Source organism: Pelecanus crispus, chromosome 5, assembly GCF_030463565.1.
Source record: "Pelecanus crispus isolate bPelCri1 chromosome 5, bPelCri1.pri, whole genome shotgun sequence".
Lineage (NCBI taxonomy): Eukaryota > Metazoa > Chordata > Aves > Pelecaniformes > Pelecanidae > Pelecanus > Pelecanus crispus.
Genome location: NC_134647.1, coordinates 57,863,131 through 57,875,755, shown reverse-complemented (window position 1 = coordinate 57,875,755; position 12,625 = coordinate 57,863,131). Strand labels below are relative to the sequence as shown.

Sequence of the window (12,625 nt, the reverse complement as noted above, 5' to 3'; positions counted from 1 at the left end):
CCCCCCACATGCAAAAACTGGGAAGGTACTATCTGTGTGAAGCCGCAAACAATGGTAGCTCAGGTGAAATACAAGCCTTTTAACCTTAGTGAATTTGTCAACAGAAGCCTGAATAGGTTATGACACAAAAATGAGAGCATCCCTTTAGGGAGCGATTCATACCACAAGTCCTTCCCATTCCCATGAGCATGCCAGAACTACAACTGTCCAAAGTATGTACACGCCCAGTCATTCAGATTACTCAAATGTATTACATTTTCATATGAAATTATGTATTACATTGAAAATTAAAGAAATTTATAACCCATTCCATAAAAGAAATGTAATGCCACGTTACACGAAAAAGCACCACGGATTTGAAGACTCCGTTTTGGCATTAAGTACACAAGAAAGCATCTGCTAGCGTATGAAACATCTGAAGCTGCTACAGAATCTCTAGTCTACGCATACAAGAATGCCACAATTAGTCAAGCTTTCTATGGAATTAAGCATGCCTGTACATGATCTTCCAAAAATCACATTCTTGCTTTGCCATCTGTCACAAAGAGGGAAGAGCATGCTAAAGGTAAAAAACCCTACTGTTACAATTATCTATATAGAACTGGTACAAGAAATTTGGCAGGTACCTACAATGAAAGAGCTGATTTTTCTTTGAATTCCCTTGATGTCCTACATGTACAAAAATTCAGTCAAAATTGTTTATATTCTCTTCTATATTATTTGGTAGAACAACTGCAAGTATTTTATTTTTCAGAAATAAATAAGTTGCCCAGTGAACAACTCATGGATGTGAGTGTGCTTATCAGCTTTGTAAGGATGTTGAAATCAAGTCACATTCATATTAGGAATGACAACAGTTCTGCTATTACTCCTCCCTCTTAATTCTTCCAAAACCTAACTAATCTGTTCCATGTTAAGTCAGAAATCCTAAAGCCACAATTATAAAAAACCCACAAAGATCTCAGAGTGGCCTGAAGCCATCAGAAAACCAAGGTACTCTTGGTTTTAAAAGGAAAAAGGATAACTGGAAAGTAGGGTTTCTCAGCAATTCTTTTTATATTGACATATTAAAGTAGCATCATGGTTCAGAAGGGTTTCGGTGATTCTGCAATAGAGTGCATTATTGTTCAGTGTTTTTCCACACACACTAGTCATTTATCAAATTATTCACAGGTAAAGACAAAGTGTTTCAAATGTTCTCTCTGGCTACTGTGGAAAAGAAAAAAAAGCAATACAAACAGCTGTGCAGACCGAAGTCTACAGTTTTTTAAAAAACAGTATATGGTACAGGATCTTGTCCAAGACCTTCATAGAAGTTATCCCAAAAAAGATTGCATGTGCAGCATGAATAACTTCCTATTTAATGCTTTCAGTGAGAAGACTGTATTCCAGTTGAATATTTTCAAAAACATACAAGTTTCTTAAAAGTGTTCACTCCAAAATATTAGGAGGATCCTTTGTTTCATACTGAAGGCCTTTCTAACAGAGTCTCAAGTAGGCAGACAGGATTCCAGAAACATGCCTACCCTTCAGCTGGCAAGCTAGATACTCTGCTTTCAGTGCAATTCACGCACTGTTCACAGGCATTCCCTGTACACTGCCTGTAGTACCCACCACAGATTTAAGGACTCTCTGCCACAAGGATCTGTAGCTAGGACTTGATGTCTTGCATTTAACAGCCTATAAAGCAGTAGAAACAAGCAGTCAGGTGTATCCATTTTCCCACCCAACTCAGCAGAATTGCTGCTCAGCTAGGGTTGAATAGTAGCATGGAATGTGACCTGGTATTTCTCCAGGCTTAATGAATTTCTAATTGCTCATTAGCCCCAGAAGATTTGCTAAGCAAACACAAAGACAGCTGGAGACACTTGCAATCTCTAAAATGAATGAAAGGCAATCTTTCTGTACAAAATACTTAGTTCTCTTCAGGATCTGCTGGAAGACAAGCAAGGTAATAAAAACTTAACAGCGGCTTCTTATGAAGCAGAAGTTCTAATAACCCATGAATAATATACCAAAGTTCTGTTATTCAAAACAGACTGCCTTTCATGTTGAAAGCAGAACAGCTTTGCTCACTCTGGCATATCTTTACAGACAGACCCCATTCTAGTGGGATTTAGACCTTTCAAGAACCATCCTAAGCACCCCTTCATTAACACTGAATGAGACAGTGCGCATATGTCTTTGGTAGCCAGTGAGGTGATTCTTTAATGGCAGGCAATGTTACGTTCACATGCTTTCTTCTCATCGTTATTTTCAGAAACATAATACAAGTCTAGCTGGACTGGAGACCAGATTGAGGAACAGTAATCTCTATGCTTGGTGCTGGAGAAGAATGATGAATTTCTGGAATCAGCAGGTCCAAATGACTGTTGAACAGAGGACTTTGGTCTGGTCTTAGTTCACTCAGTAGACAGAGAAATTTAGAGCTACGATCAATGACATAAGCAAGAAATTTAATCCTAAACCAGGTGTCAAAGGTCAGATAGCCAGATAACATATATTTGTTTCTCTCAATGAAAAAAAAAAAAAAAAAACCACCCCACACACGATTATTTCAATCTGTGCTTAACTGTATGTATTTTTTCTTCCTGACTCACTTCTACCAATAACTCAGAGATGCCCATCTTCCCCAACACTACCTTAACACATACCAAGCAATTTGGTACACAATGTCACAATCCCAGCAAAGAAAGTGATAGCAGATGATAATTACTTCATTCTCACAAGGGAGTTCTCCAGCAAAGCAAGACCTACCTATGAAAACATGTTACCTCATCTGCAATAAAAATTCACAAAAAGTGTATCAGTGGAATGCAGTGTGTCCCGTTAACTATTTCACTCCAGTTCCAGAACATAAATTAATTCACATACAAAGTAGAAAGCATACAGCTTGAGTTTTTAAGACCTGCAGTGGAATGAGTTGGTGAAGTTTTCATGACATTTAGACTTGGAAAAGAACTTATTTCCCAGCATACATATTTCCACTCCCACAAACAGCTTCCTACTACAACTACTCTTTGACAACTTTAAAGTATACAAGTATATATATTACTGAGCATTTCTTATACATCTTTGTTTACCAATGCACCAATAAAATGCTAAAGAACAAATAAATTTCAGGCTTCAGCAGTGGAGGAAAACTGAAATGACATCAAGTGCACCAGAAGTAACACACAATTCTGTAGTTTCCAGGCAGCTAGGGCTGACAGCAACTGTTCTGTAATTTTGGAGCACTGATGCATGAGGTTTTGCTGCATTGAATTCCACTTGATATCTGAGGGAAATCAGTCACTACAATCTGGAAATGAATTAATAAAAAAGCAGCACCGTGTAGTGACATCAAGTTGTACAAGGTTATAAAAAAATACTTTTTCAAGGCAGTGATATAAATGCAGAATTGTAAAATAAAGCAATCTGCACAAAATATTGTTGCATATTCTTGATATTATATTAGAAACAACCCACCACACTTTGAAACAAACATACATTGAATAGATGTCTAAAGAGCTGCCCTTCAAATTTTCAGCCACTGTTCCTTGTGCTTGATGCAGAATATGCATTGCAGGGAGACAGGAAAAGAGTTATTAATTCTTATTAAGTTATGAGATATGACCAAGACTTTTCTTATATTAATGATGATTGTATTATATACTTCATTATTGCCTACACTACTAATGCAAGAATGCTGTCAGTAATGGTAATTCAACACAAGCATAAACTCCCACAGCCTCTCAAGAAGTTTAAAAAGGCAAATATTTCTGCTTTATAAAGTTAAAAACAAGCATTTGACATTTCTATGAGCTACAGTTTTCTATTTGTTCTATAAAATCTAGACTGTATACTGTTACGAAAATTTGCAACTGGCCCATGCCAGCCGAGGAAAGAGGCTGGGACACAAAGCATAGAATTAAGAGAGTAAATACTTATTCATGTGCATGATGTCTCCCAGCCAAATTGGGGCACCCCAAATGTGGTTCTACATAGGGCTCATACCTTTAAAGCATTCAGGTACAACATGATTTGACTGGTCACCAACACCCACACTACCGATTAGTAATAATAGTAAAACTTCTATAGATCATTTCCTATTTCTTCTTTTGTCCTTTCGCCAGTAGGGGCTGGCTGAGGAATGATTGCTACTTTCTTTGGCAACTGTGTAGCAATTAAATGGGCTCCAGCTGCGACAGGGGAGATTTAGATTGGATATTAGGAAAAATTTCTTCACGGAAAGGGTAGTCAAGCATTGGAACAGGCTGCCCAGAGAGGTGGTGGAGTCACCATGCCTGGAAGTGTTCAAAAAATGGGTAGACATGGTACTCTGGGACATGGTTTAGTGGGCATAGTGGTGTTGGGTTGATGATTGGACTGATGATCTTAGAGGTCCTTTCCAACCTTAATGATTCCTAGTTTTTACTTTCATTATAAATAATCCAGCCACCAAGCCAGGAAACATGAAATTGCTACTCTACCCTTAATTGGTTTAGTGGTGGACTTGGTAATGTTAGGTTAATGGTTGGACTGGATGATCTTAAAGGTCTTTTTGAACCTAAACAATTCTATGATATAATGGTTAGGGAAAGGTATTTTTGTAACATTATCTTTTTAGCACTATAAACCAGGATGGTTCTCTAGACTTATGTTTCCTCAGATAAAGAAATAATGGCCAAGACACTTGTTCTTGTTCCATTCCTCCCCCCAAGCTGACTCAATGCTTGCTTTACATTTCTCCAATGAAAACTTGAAAATTGTCACTTTTTTTTTTTTGACAAATACAAAAAGAGCTGACTTTCTCCTGAGTGACTCTTCCTTACCTAACTCAAATAAAGAAAATACATTAAAAGGAATAAGGAAGTGCTTTGAGAAGATTCTTGTCTCTCAGGAACTTTTATCACCACTTGGGTGGATTAGACACCAGGCAGACCGGCATAGCATTCACATGGTGTGCAATGTCTTGGGCTATCTAGTTCAAAACATGGCATGGTTTGACACATTTTCTCAACAACACTGTGTAAGAAATATCAAGCATATGGTATCTACATCAGCTTCTTCAAGTTTTAGGTTTTCTGATCTACAGCACGCTCAACAGCATGAACTCAGAGTCTATTTTGAACATCAAAATGATGTCTTTGAACTAAGAATGATCATAGAATTGAAGTTGCAGCAAAACTCTCAGCAATCAGGGTAAAATGTGCATGTGGGGGGACATTGGCCAGTCCTCAGAAAGCTTTAATAGGGATTAGGCAATCTAAGAAACAATCATAATCACAAATCAGAATAATGGCTGAAATGCAGAGATCTTTGATTTTTACAGGTTTTTATATAAATATTACAGAAAGTAGAAGTTAATTCCAAAGCAAGAAATTTAGTGGAGGAAATGATGTAGAACACACCATTGATTCTAGCCCTAGTTATTCCACTATTGAAAACTAGTACAACTACAGTTTCTATACACATATAGCATAAGAATCTACAGGCAGCTATAAGTCATCCAGACAAATCGGTTAGATCAAAGTACTATTCTATTAAATACATTATTCATAGGTGCTCCTTACACTTAGAACCATGGACAATGATGAATGGAATAAACATTAGAAGCCTTCTTATATTTAAAATATACCCATATCCCACTATGCTAACCAGAAAGTTAATAAGTTATCTATCTAAATTCATATTGGAGCCAACTACTGCCTGACAAAGTAATCCTCACTTCAGCAAAGCCGAACTTAGTAAGTATAATTGTTTCAATGCATATAAAGTTCTGTTTGTGTCAACAGTTAGTTAAGCAGAGGTCAAAGCAGCACTGCTAAGGAACTTGAGGTTTCTCACAGTGTCTGTATGTATGATCACTGAAATTCTAACAATGCAAAACTGCTAGAAAGCTACATTCCACCGGGGTTTAGATGTGAGTCTCATGTCAGGTATTCCCTGCTCCTGCCCCACTATTTGTCTTAGGGCCTGTTCTCCAACCACACATGCAGGATGAGACTTCAAATAAGAAGGTCTGGAAACAGTCTTGTTATTAGAACAAGGCATCACCATCTGTCTGTAAGCTACAAACATCTGTTGAAAACATCTCACAAAAATATATACACTTGTATAAATTACGAGGAGGGAAAAAAAAAAAAGGCAAGAAAAAAGCTCAACATAGTTACAGCAAAATAACAAAATGGAGAACCAAGAAGGAAGATGTGACCAAGTGCAGAAGCTTTTAAGCAGAAGAACATTTTGAGACCTCAGGAACTACAAGTCACCAGATGGGTCTTCTACATACCAGCAAGTAGGTGGCAGCTGAACCAGGAAGCTGTTGCAGGACATCAGTCCTTTTGAAGAAAATCTTACGCTGTACATCTGGGTAAGATTCCAATTCTAACCCAAGGGAATTGTCACAGAAGCAGTTTGAGCAATGCTTACAAATTACTTAGGCTTGCCCCAGTCAAAGTCCCAACCCCCTTCTCCCAATGACAAGGGGCACTATTCTAAAACAAAAGACATACAAAATCCAGAGCATTTGTAACTGCTTACAGCCTGGTGCTCTATTAAGCTATGGACCTCTCTCTCAAATTCATCTCAGTTGCTAGGTATTCCCACTAAGATGCTACTTAAATTCCTCTGTGCAAATCAGCTGGCCAGTGCAGACCAGCTGCAGACCAGAGAAGCTTCACACCCCAGTAGACAAACAGAAGATAGGTGTAGTTTCCTTTGGCTTTTTTTTTTTTTCCTTTTAAATTTAGCTTGGCAGGGCAGGGAAGACATGATGTTAACCACTTCAACTGTTAACAGGGCTTGTTTCTGCAGGAAAGTCCTTAGATTGCTATATGGAACTTCCTCATTACCAGCTTTAAAAAAAAAAAAAAAAAGAGACAGACTAGATCAAGGTACAAGTGATGGCTGGAAACATACACAGATGCTTTATTTACCTTCCCTCGTTATGGATTTGACTTCTTTAAAATGTTCCTCAGCAACAGTACTGCAGCTACATACGAGTTTTATATATAATCCACAACTTCCACCCCTAGTATCATTTCATTATTGCCATCTGAAGCGCTACTGTTTGCACAGCCACCACCACTTTATGGGAGAGGCAATAAACATTTTCTAAAAGCATTTAAGGAATTTGTGAATTTGCATAAAATAAGAGTTCAATACAGCTGAAGACCAACCAACTGTGATAAGCTAGCTATAAGCTTTTTTATTAAATGGAACCAATGATCAAAGAATTCAAATAATCCACGGGTCTTGGAGGCATTCAGCATACCAGACAACCACTACACTTTTGCTATGCTCTTGCAGTGTTTCTAGCATATATAAAATACTACTCTGTATCAAGCAACTTCAGTTTTCAGGCTAACATCTTCAAATAATTTATTCTTGTATCTTCAAGGAAGAGGAATATACTGCAGCAGAAGAACAACTCTCTGGTCACCTGAAAATGTTATACAAATGTTTGGAAAACAACCCCAATTATGAGTGCAAATCAATATAATATCTGATGCAAGAGATTACTTTTTAATCACACTGCACTGTTTTTTTTTTTTTTTCTTCTGTGCTTTGGATGAATGCATCCATCAGAAAAACAAAACTGTGCTGAATAGGGAATGGCCAAAGGGAATATCTCTAGACACTGAACTACACAAACGGTTGTCCTAAATCAGATAAAACTTAGCCTGAAGTTTTATACCCTTCTCCAACAGCTTCTAAAGTACAGAAGTCCCTAAGATAAAGATCAAGACACCAAATCTAAAATACAGCTTCCTTTAGTTCTGTGTACTGACAAGCAGAATAGTAAGCAACATGCCAGCAACCATAAAGGCAATAACAAAATCCAGTTATCAGTTAGCTTTGTCAGACATAGCTTTAAATTATTTCTGGTTGCAAAACATACTACATTTTTACCAGCCAACATCAAACTGGAAAACGGTAATCTTGGGCTTGCATTTCCTGAGATTAGTCTTACCTGAATACAGGAACCTGATGCAGAAAAGTTATTTTTCCAATATCCTTCCACCCACAGCAGTAAGAGCACTTCTGATATAGTTAAGACTTTCTTGAAAAGAGATTGGTCCAGAGGAGAGAGGACTACACAGCTCAAACCTCTCCTGCAGGGATCACAGCCTCTGCCATGACTGCTTGTAAATCACCCCAATCAGAAGACTCACCTGTGTCTGCAGCCACCCTTCAAGAATCAGCATCATGTCTTACACAGGGCATATTGATTTCATTTGCAAAACAAAATTTAAAGATTTCCCTAAAGCACAACAATATAAACATGAATTTCAAGTGCTTTTGTACCATGACTAACATAGAATCAAATCTCACTCACTTTTTTAGGAGTCATTATTGTTCTGGGGACAGATAAAAATGTTTGGAAAGGGCTTAGAACATATTGCGGAAACAAAGTAGTATTTAATGGCTTGTTCTCTCTTTCTGGTGCCAGATACGCATTCCTGTTTGTCAGAGCCCACATTATTCTAACTGCATAGTCATAATACGCATATCAATTTTGTCCTTTCGCCAGTATGGGCTGGCTGAGGAATGATCGCTCCTTTCTTTGGCAATTGTATAGCTTTTAACAGTTCCGTATTTACTCCCACCAGAAGTTATAAAACCTCATCGCTTCCATAACTGCCCAGTGGTGTGGCAGACTCCAAAAGCCTAACAGAGAATCGGTATATTTATAGTCTTTTCTTTTCACAGCTGGCAAGTCTTTGTTAACATAATCAATTCTGCTGCTTGCACGCTTAACTTGAGACAGAGCAGTGAAGCCTCCACTACTTTAACTTCAGTAGTTACTGAATAACCTCTGACTTGGTTACTGTTCAGATAATGCAAGGACCTGTCTACACGTAGTTCAAGATCAGCATCTGGAAATGGCACATCCATTAGAATATTCTCAAGGGTTTTGGTTTTTTTTGTTTGTTGGTTTTTTTGCTTTTTTTTTGGTGTTGTGTTTTGTTTTGTTTTAAGCTTCATGGGTTATGACTGCACAATCATGATGCGGTGTTCCTTCCCCAGGTAAATGGAGTAGAGTTGCACAGTTCAGCTTACTACATTGCTTGACATAAGGTACAGGTGTCAGCTATACAAGATTCCATGGCAACTAACAAATCATCCACATATTGTGTCAAAATCGGATCCATATTTTAAACACAACATCCTGTAAAACTCTTACTAAAATTTTAGAACAATAGTGGAGGACCCAGCGAAGCCCTGAGGGAGCTTTATCCATGTTAGCTGTATCTTTCCCTGCTTCTGCCCCACTATTTGTCTTACGGCCTGTTCCCCAACCACACATGAAAGATAAGGCTATCAATTTGACACACTCAGTAAACTTCTCCAAGTAAGCACTCTTTTTTGGACTTTATTGGAAAATTTGCATCAGCAAGTATTGTCAGCTCTAGTAAGCAGCATCCTGTAAGAATTATTATTACTGGACTGTGTCTTGGTTCTTGTCCAAGCACCACTGCAATCCCTCAGAATCTCAGCATGCTTCAGATAAGTTCCTATAATCATATCATGTCATACAATCATAGGATCACAGGATAACGCTGTTTGAAAGGAAGCTCAGGAGATCTCCAGTCCCCATGCCCCTGGTCAAAGCAGGGGTAGCTGTGAGCTCAGACCAGGCTTCTCAGGGCTTTCTCTAGTTGTAGGGATGAAAAGTACAAACCAACCTTTACCTCTATTCCCAGGGCAGATCAGCAAAGCTATTGCTCGCAAAAAGCTATTGCTGAAAAAAAGGAAACTCAGTCCATAACCTTGATTTCTATAGGTGAATTTCCTGAAAGAGGTATATTTTGGATTTTTCTGAGGAACTGCAGAAAAGGGTTATTTTCGCCACAGGAAGACGTATAATTCAATTAGGTTTCTTTATTAAACATCATAATGTATGCTTACAGAATGCCAGTGGGGACACATATATTGTATTCTCACTTTCTCCCTTCAGCTCCAGCTGAAGTATTTGGTATTTCTGTGAATGACATTTTGATTTCCACTTGCATCTGATAAGCTTCCTGCAAAGCTATAGGTACTTTTTTTCTAGCTATTCAATTAATCCAGCCAGTTGGCCACTCAGTAATTACTGTAAAGGTCTCTTAATTCTTATTGGGAGTAGCAGTTAATTTGTATTCTTGGTTGGAGAGAAATCTGGAAAGTAATTTACTTACATAGACATTTTGACCGAAACTTATAGCTTGCGAGGTTATCAAGCATCATCTTATTTTTTCCTTAGCTATGAGGATATTTTGTACATGGCTGAGCACCCCAAAATGGAATTTAATACATTCCTGTGAAAACACTCTATCAGCCTTTAATTTTCCTCTTGTTTATTATATCTCCATAATAACAACTAAGTGGTATCTTGTGTGGGGGGTGTTCTTTGTATATATGACTACAGAGAGTAATAGCAGCTGCATGCACTAATAGAGACCTGGCAAATCCTAATATTAGATTTTCTGAAAAAAAAGCAGCAGTTTCCATCCATATTTCTATCCCTAATTCTCCAGCATAGGATATCATGTATGCTTTCTTCTTCAGTCACTTTGAAATGCCATCTGAGTAAATGTAATGGTACGTAGACTAATTTTCATCTGAGCAATATGAAATTAACACATTAACTTATTATTACTTGTTAATGAAAAATTAAGTTTCATAGCATCTTCATTGCTTTTTCTTCAGTATAGTTAATATGATTTCTTGCCATATTTTAAAACAGTATAAGAATTAATTGGCACCTCATCCAAAAGAAAGTAAGGTACCAAGCAGTATTCAGTCAACAGAGAAAGCCTACTTTATGGAAGAAAAATCCTTCGAATGCAACCTAATACAAAAACTATGTCCCTGATTCAGGATGTCCCTGAACCTTGAAAGTTATCACTACGTAGATGATTTAAGAAAACATCTACTGTTTTGTCCATTGTCAAAGAAAGAAAGGACTCTCTGCTATGGGCCTTTCTGTTCTGTCTGACATGGGTGGTTCTTCTTTTGCAGTGTTTCCCAATAGAAACTCATTTGTCTGAGTGTGATGAGATGCAATTATATTATTGTACAGACAAGGGGAACATGGGACCTTGTATATGTTAAATAATGAATGACTAGGAGGAGGTATTGTCTTTATTCCCTTTGCATTAAGACAGAGCCCTACATAAACATCTTCCAAATGTATAAATTTTGTTGTTACAGAAGCACTGACAATTTTTGAAGCCAGGTCTCCAGAAAAGATGTAGCCAGTTCCTGAACAAAAAGGAGGGTATTTGTCACCTCGGTATTCTTCTTCTGATACGTAGCATTTACTTTCTTTATTCCAAATAGGCTTATGCCCTTTCATAAGAGAGCCTGTGAAATAATTTTGTGGAGGAGGTGAAAGAGGCCTGAGGAGCTTTTCTATTAGGTATATCGTATTAACAAAAACATCACTGTCTGTCTTCATAACAAAGCTTGCACCACTGCAATAAGAGGCAACCCATTTCATGCCCATCAAAGTTTTAAGAGTTAAGTTATGGTAAGTGTCCAGGAAGTCCTGTTGAATAATATTGTGATATTGCTCACTTTCTCTCAGTAGGACCTCAGTTGGGCCCTTGCTCTCAACGCCCAGCATAAACAACTGAACAATCTCAATTCCTGGAACCACAGATTCATTTCCCCAAGTTTATCTGATGGAACTTCTGTGCTGAATTTCAGCAGCTGTAGTTGCTATTAGCAATATCAAGAAACATGTTTTATCTTTACACTTCCTTTTTTCATTAATAAGGAATTCAAACGACCATGTTGAAGTGGATCTGGTTTTATTCCCAAATTTCTCATTTTCAGATAGTAGTTCTCCATTTTCTTTCCAGAAGAAATGTTTGAATTTTGAAATAATGTTTTTATGTAAAATATTTTCACTTTCCATCTGAAGATTATCATACTTTTTGGTAAAAAGCACACCTTTTTCTTCAATGTCATCATTGTTTTGAACTTTACTTTCAGTTAGAACAGCAAGGTTATAAGAATTTTAAAAATAGAAAATCAAATATAGTGCTGTAAAAGAGATGGAGGCAATCAGGAAAACATTTCTCTTGGTGCAATCACAAGGAGAGGAGAAGAATCCACTACAGTAGGACATGTTGGCAGCTTTGAGAGGATATGCAAAAAGCTGGGTTTTAATGGGACAGATATTTTGTCAGAAGAGCAGTTAATTTGTATTCATTTTCCTCAGTGACACAGGAAGATAAAAGCAATCTGCAGGCTTCTGATTCTTCAAGATCCCCCTTTTTTTTTTAATTAAAAGTATCCCATTATTTCATCTTAGAATAAAAATTGTAAAAATCTTCATAGAAGCAAACAAAAAATAATCTCTAAAAAAAATTCATTATTTCATTTTCAGGCTTTTCTTCCTAGGAGAAATACAGTATGATAAATACAGTAAGAAATAAACAAAACTAAATAAACACAGTGTTAAAAAGAATCATTTTCTCAGATAGAACAGAACTTATTCAGATATATATTTAGATATTGGAATATATGTAAAATATAAATGTGAATATAATCCAATATTACAATCAATCCTTTAATTTTTATATATATATATGTGCAAAATACCTGTCAATCTTCCAGTATGGTTGTCTTCAATACTAGTAGCAAGGTA

General features: G+C 37.1%; 1 pseudogene; it reads right to left on the bottom strand.

Annotated features, from left to right (window-relative positions):
* Positions 1–10,941: 10,941 nt before the first annotated feature.
* Positions 10,942–12,103, bottom strand: LOC104025438 (beta-1,3-galactosyltransferase 2-like; annotated as a pseudogene).
* Positions 12,104–12,625: the final 522 nt, after the last annotated feature.